Below are 7,644 nucleotides of genomic sequence, written 5' to 3' on the forward strand. Positions count from 1 at the left end.
CGTGTAGGGTAATTATTTCTTTTGTTATGTAAATACATTTTTAAAACGTATTTATACATTAGCAATACTCTGAATTATAAAATCTTTTTAAATATCCGATTAAATAATTAAATTAAATAAACATTGGGGTATTGTTATAAAAGCGAACGTTACATTAAACTATCGTTAGAGATGAATTAATTTGATGAATTTTCATGTGTTAACAATCAATTAGTTAAAAATTTTGTTAAACATTTAACATAATCAAAAACCAAATAAAATTTGTAAAAAAATTTTAATAACGTATAAAAAAAGAATTAGAGAGTGAGTGAGAGAGAGAGAGAGAGAGAGAGAGTGAGAGAGGAGAAACAAGTGCAGTCTCAAATTAGATTTCAAAAACAAATGAACTGCATTAATGTACAATGACACAACCAGTTTCTTCTCAAACGAGAAATCCTTTTTTAGTTGAATTATTATATATCGTGGGAAAAATAATTAGATTTAAAAAATGTATAGAAACTGTTTTTTAAATAGTTGAGTTTTTCAAATAATAATGCAATATCTAAAGGCTTTTAAGATATATATTTTTTAAAAATAAATACTAACTTGGATTTGTGCCATATTTCTGTTGCCGAAGTTAAAAGAACACACTCGAAATTTCTTTTTCATACTTGCTTTTGCTTTACCAATCTAACTTCGATGTACTTTGCTTACATAATTTATATTAATATAAGTTAGTATAATTATTGATTACTACTTATGGTATAATGTAAGATATTGGTGACTTTTCGTTACGTAAAAAAGTCTTAAAACGCATCATACCGTGTACTCATATTTTGAAAATAAAGATTACTTGATGGTAAAAGTGGCTTAATGACAAATGTATCTAATCACAATTTCACGTTGACAATGAAAAGTATAGTTTTAGCGTTTTCAATTCTTTTCTTAACATTGCGTAAAAATTATCGATAATCTTGGCATTATTGCTTATACATAATGAGACAAACAATCAACAAATTTTAAAAAGTCTTGTGCATTATGATAGAAAAAGAACAAGAACAAGAAAGCAAAAAAGATTATGAAAATTGTGAAATAAATTGGTTAAAAATGTAATAAACGATTTCACTCGTAATGCATTTTATAGAAAGATTTATTTTCTCGTTCATAATATGCTCGACCTTAAGTGACACAAGTATTCCTACACATCGACATACATAAATTATATCGATGATAAAAAAAAAAAAAAAAAAAAAAAAAAAAAATTCTTTGGCAATACTCGAGTAAAACTATCAATGCGGAACTATTAAAATATATAGTGTATCAATGTCAAGATTCCAGAATATTAATTAATTGAATTAGAAAACTAACGTTTAATTATGTGAAGCACGTAGGGGTTTGGGGGGAGGGGATGGAGGGGGTTGTGTTGATGGGGCGAGTGAGGGGGGGGGGGGGGGGGTGATTATGGGGTTTTTTTCAAATTTTATTAAAATTATTGCGAATATTTAATTACCGTTACATTAAATAAAGTAAAAAACAATAATTTTTACTTAATTACATTTTCAAATTGCATTCTTTTCTGCGCTATAAACTCATTATGCGACAGCTAATCTTAATCGACTGAAAACTGGTATGCGATGATGGTTTTTCTTCCTCGTATAATGTGAAATGAAACATAAATTTAATAAGATTAGCTGATAGGTGATTATTTTTAAAATCCATTTATCGACTTTTCGGAGAGAGCTACATTTATATTTTTCTGTTTTAGAAGTAATGAGATCATAAATTTAAGGCTTAATCACAATTTTTGAGATTCGACTTTCTTAAAAGATTTCATAAGATTAGCTTTCATCGTCTATTTACGTTAATATGCGACTAAGACCTGTCGCTCTATACATCGATACATCAATATAATCTTCGAAATTCTTAATAATAATTCATAAGCTTTCGTTAGATCTTCGTACGCGATTCGATGCAAACTGTTTATATACAATTAAATTACTGACGATTGACCTTGCAAATACCAATTTCAAAAGCTCAAAAAAAAATTTTGAGGTTAGATATTAATAAAATTTATGTCTATATTTGGTTAAATTATGTTCGGACGCAAATGATTGGCTCTTAACTTGATAGATGGCGTATGCAAATTAGCACTGGCATACTTATCATTAAAATTAAACAATATGGACATTATTATTTATTCATTCGAAAAGCATTGACATCAATGAAATAAATTCACAATTTTGTGCGCGTATATGTACAAATTATAATTTATTTTATTCTAGATAAAATAGTAATTTTCAAATTATCATTAATTGTACGTATTTGAAAGATTTGGTATTTCCATAAATTTTCCCACACGTCGATTTTTCTCGCACGCAATGTCATTGTTAACGGTTAAGAGCTTTTACGTTCCCTTTAATTCTCACGAATTGGCGGATAGAATTCAATCGAAATGGAATTGAAAATTATATATCATTGTGATTATAATATGCCGGCATATCACTTTGTCACCACTGTGAAAACAATGCAAATAAAAAGATAATAATAATAACAATGTAACGAAAAATAGAAGGAAGGAGGAAAAACGCTGGTCGCATATATTATTTAAATGGCCAATTAAATTTAAATATTCATGCCGTTCATTCCATTATTTTACCGTTGCTCTATTAATTTTCACTCTCATATTCAATTAATAATCCGGTATTTTCACAGCATTAACGACGCGTCGAATGCTAATTATGGAAAAATCAGGTGCATCCGTGCATTTCTCAGTAGTCGGAAGAAGGGGCACTTTTAAATATCCCCTTTCGTGATGGAACGAAATCAATTTCACAACAAAATTTCGTCACTTGATTACGAATGGCCATTTATATTTATGTATATTTTTAAATTTTACCATTACTCCGATACTTTATCCCGTATCATAAAAGCACCCATTATCCTTTAGTCATAACCAAATGTGAGATTAGATTTTATCACGTAAAACCGTAAATTTACGATTAGCTAAGAGAGCGTGGAGGGAGAGTCATTGCTTCGGTTATCTACTCCCGCTTTTCAAGGATTTTTTCACCGCATTTCCGTATCCCACGTATCGCAGACAAGCAATCAATTAAGAACATAAGAATGAGAAAAAGATAGGCGCTTTGAGTGCTCGTTGCACGGCTCTACGCCGACAATGACAATTCGTACGCAATGGCCACTAATCGATTAAACTCCTGACCAAAGAGGACGGACGGTAAAGGGGTCCACATACCTGCACCACTTAACTCATCCCGGGCGTCTTATCGATCGGCGTCACGCAAAAGCGAGCGAATAATCTTCGAATCGACCTGGAGTCGCGTGGCACGCGTCAACTACAGCGTACCGCGTGTTAAGCTTAAAAATACCGTCGTCGTACGTGAATGCGTGGTGATGACGGCGGCAGAGGTAGTAATAGTAGTAATAATGGTAGTAGTAGTAGTAGTAGTAGTAGTAGTAGTAGTAGTAGTAGTAGTACAACGTGCGCCGTTATATCGAATCGAAACGTCGCGAGCGCCAAGCGCGCGGCCTCGACACCGAATGAATGCAGCTGCCGCTGTCTCCGTTCAGGGCTTCAGCTCGAGTTTCATCCTCCCAATGTACAATCATCGGGCCACTTTCACCGAGAGCCGAGAGAGACAGAGAACGAGAGAGAGAGAGAGAGAGAGAGAGAGAGAGAGGGAGGGAGAGTGAGAGAGAGAGAGTGAGAGAGAGAGAGTAAGAGAGAGAGAGAGAGGGAGACAAAGTGAGAGAAGGTATCTTGGAGTACTCAAAGACGAACGAAAGTGCCTGGCTATGCTGCTCGGGGGAACGACGGCGCCGCGATGTCCTCCGTTATTAAGGTCGAGTGGACGCCGAATACTTCGGAGGTCCTTTCAACGTTCAATTGGCGACGTCGCGTCGGCTATGTGGCCGTGCCCCGTTGCCCATTGGAAAGTACTCATCGCGCGACCGTTAACTGCACTCGCGGACCTGCGCACGAGAGCTCCAAGGTTAGGCATCGAGACCGGTAATTTACGGCGGAATCCTCGATTATGGGCCCCGTACGTGGAAGTACGCGACGGCTGCTGCTCGGAGGCTATCGTTCGAGCGATCGGCAATTAGGCCGTCGAGGTTCTATAACCCGTGAATGGGCGCCCGATTGGCCCCGAAAAGCCAGGACGCGACCCACTCCTATGCCGCTCCTTCCCCCCCCCCTCCATCGCCACCGCCACCGATCCTTATCACCTCACGTGCGTGCCATTGACATGCGCCTTCGGTTATTCGTGCTGTGCTTTCATCGCCTCTCCCCCTCTGTACCTCCCTCACCCGTTCGTCCCACTCCGGCGCTCAGCTCCCGTCAACGCTCGCCGCCCCGCGCCCACTGCAATCTCGTATTTCTTCTTGGCTGCCTCTCTCATTCTCACGTAAAAGTGCCTCGGTAGCGCATAACCGAGAGCCTACCTTACCTACCCCACCCCACTGTATCGAAATCCGACCGACATCTAATGTTTTTCCTTTGGAGCTTACTTACGTCCTCTTATCCCACACATTTTTCAAAGTCTCTCTCTCTCTCTCTCTCTCTCTCTCTCTCTCTCTCCCTCTTCTGACTTCGGCTTTTTAATTGCGCGCGACCGTTGCTCCATTCCGTTGCGCCGCGACTAAATATTCACTCGAAATACAACTAAGCGAGTATCGCGCTCCCTTTCTAAATGTAAATTTGTCACACGTAAGAGCTTACAGCCTAAGCTTCACCGTCCCATACACATTTTCTCGAATGATGCTCATGAGCGAATATTCGTCTCTTTTTTCAATCCCCAGCGACGAGATTAAGACGATAGATATGGCTTTGCCACGCCAGCAATGCCCAACGACGATAACGACCACTGCATCTTCTTCTTCTTCTTCTTCTTCTTCTTCTTCTTCTTCTTCTTCTTTTTCGTCCCTCGAGTCTTAAATTCTACCCGCCTTGCCGTTATTTGCAGGCGCTTTTCATCTCCGCACATTCGACATCCGACCTGAATTCGACGAGCACTTTGTCTCGCATATGCGCATTCGACACGAATACCCGAACTTACGTGCGCCCCCGTGTCTGCGTGCGTCTACGTACCTACGTACCTACGTACCTACGTACCTACGTACCCACGTACCCGCGCGCACGTGTCTAATTATTAAACACGCCTAATAAAACTCATGCATGCACGCGTGCGCTGCTCGCGTATTTATTCTACCGCCTATAGCTTTATTTACGAGGATAATGGAAGGTTCGCGCCCGATATCGCGAGCCATTGCATTCTCACCGTTTTATCATCCGACATTCGTAATAAGCTCGCCGTTCTTAGTACGAGCGATAAGCATCGATCGATCCCCCTCCCCTGCTCAGCTGAAGAGAGAAACGAGCTCCACCTTCCCCCGGCACTCTCACGAACCCTTCCTTACGTACATACGTACGTACGTGTCCCCCAGGCTCGATTATAGCCAATCATCAAACCTTAAGTGCCCGAGCACCTACCCGCGCGCACACTCATAATCGCACGCACACCCGTCAACCTACGCACAACATTCGTTCGACAGCATCTCGAGCACTCGAGCTCTCGACCCGACGGAGCTTCGAAAATTGCGCGATCCGCTCATCTCACCTTCGCACCTCATCCGCTCTCACCCATCCACCCACCTATCCACCCCGCAGCAGCTCGAGACAGTATGACAATAAACGACAGCCAAGGGAGTTAACCAACGTGCGCATCCCTGTGTCCTCATTGGATCGCGAGGGAATCTCTCGAGATCCGTAAACGACAATCGCCCAAGACGTCTCCCGCGGGACTCGCTCGGTCCTCGACTTCTATCTTCTATCCGGGGCTCCCGACAACAGGTGCACTCGATGTCGAGATCGCGAGTACAGTCATTACATAAGTCGTCGAGGGAGAGGCGCGACAAGGTCCGGTAAGTGCGACGAGGGTCGACCTTACCTGGCATCCAGCCACATCGCTGGCGGGGACCACTATCCTTCTCGCCGGCGATCACGTCCGCGCGATTAAGCCGACTGGTGGCGGGTTGGAGGCCGGAGCCATCCGAGCCCCGGACGACGCGTCCATTGTTGAACTTGACGAAGACTGGCAAGATGGCCTCGCGAGCGCCGTTGCCACCACCGCCACCGCCACAACCTCCACCACAACCTCCGCCAGTGCCGTCGCCAGTGCCGCCGCCGCCGTCTCTCGCTCGCTAATACCAGACCAGCCTCCCCCTCTGCCGTAAACGCACACGCGCGCGCGCACACAAACTAACGTATACGAATACGGTCTACGCACATGCGCCGAAGCAGCGGACAGAGTCGAGAGACTCGGGCGCGCGCGCGCTTTTTATGATTGTTTTCCTGGGTAGCCGAACGGGTGAGACGCGTATCAGGATATAAGGATTTCGCGGGATCGACTACTTAGCCTTAAACGGCTCTTTGTAGTACCAAGCCTTAACTTTACTTTACTCAAGGAATCTCGTTGCCGCGATACGCCAATATTCCTACCCTTGCTCCTAATATCGAACACTCCAACTTTTTCGTCCTCACCCCGTTTTTCAACTACAACGAGTCCCACTTACCGTGGGTAGGGAGTGAGGTTTGTTTGTAAAGTAGTTTGTAGGTAGATTGGAGTTTTTGCCCGCTACACCTTACAAATATAACTACAAAAGCTTGCTGCTCCTGCTGCTGCTGCTGCTGCTGCTGCTGCTGCTGCTGCTGCTTACATACTCAAAACCCTCCAATAATAACCGATAAAATAGCTTTTATACTGTTTTTCCTATCGCAAGATAATTAACTCGTTAAACGGAGCCCTATTTACTTGATTATATCTAAAATTGCATTCTAAATTTAGCTTTTCAAGAAAATATTTAGACTTGAAGAGCGACTCGAAATATATACGATTGTACCCAAAAATTCTCCAGTGCTTATGAAGGATGAAGGACAAAACTTACTGCTTAAAATTCGCATGAAAGTCTAAAAAAAGGTCTTTTGGACTCTTGAATCGCATGCCGAGCAACGTACGAACGGTGTATGAAATTATTATGCCTCGAATGTCATATATGTGAAAGTAACATAATCGTGTCGTCTTTGATATTGGTAAGAAGCGATGCTCGCCGACATGATGAGTCGATACAGTCGAAATGCACGAAAGAATCAATACCATTTTTTTTTTTTTTTTTTGTCTCTACCGATCCATATTGCAACACTCGAATTGATTATTCGAGGACGAATGGGTTATTGAAATGTATACATTATCGTGAGACATTTCCGCGTACAAAAGAAGGCACGCGAAATCAATAATACAAAGACGTCGCCTAAGCGGCCCGAAACGGTTCGATACTTTACATAAAAAATATCAAAATCGCCCAGAGCTTAAAGAAACTTCTAACGCGACCGCTTCTGTCTGTCTCTTCCTCTCTCTCTCTCTCTCTCTCTCTCTCTCTCTCTCTCTCTCTCTTGCTCTCTTGCTCTCTATTGCTATCGCAAATGTCTTCTCTAAAGACATCTCACGACCGCCTCCGCGCACTGACGTAAACAATTACACGAGCGCGCGCGCGCCCCTGTGCGTGAGCGAGCGCCACTTCGCTGTGTACATGCACGGCCATACGTGATGCCCTTCGATAACAAACACAGGCGCACGCGCATTCTCGCGC

This window comes from Ceratosolen solmsi, unplaced genomic scaffold, assembly GCF_000503995.2.
Source record: "Ceratosolen solmsi marchali unplaced genomic scaffold, CerSol_1.0 scaffold43, whole genome shotgun sequence".
Classification (NCBI taxonomy): domain Eukaryota; kingdom Metazoa; phylum Arthropoda; class Insecta; order Hymenoptera; family Agaonidae; genus Ceratosolen; species Ceratosolen solmsi.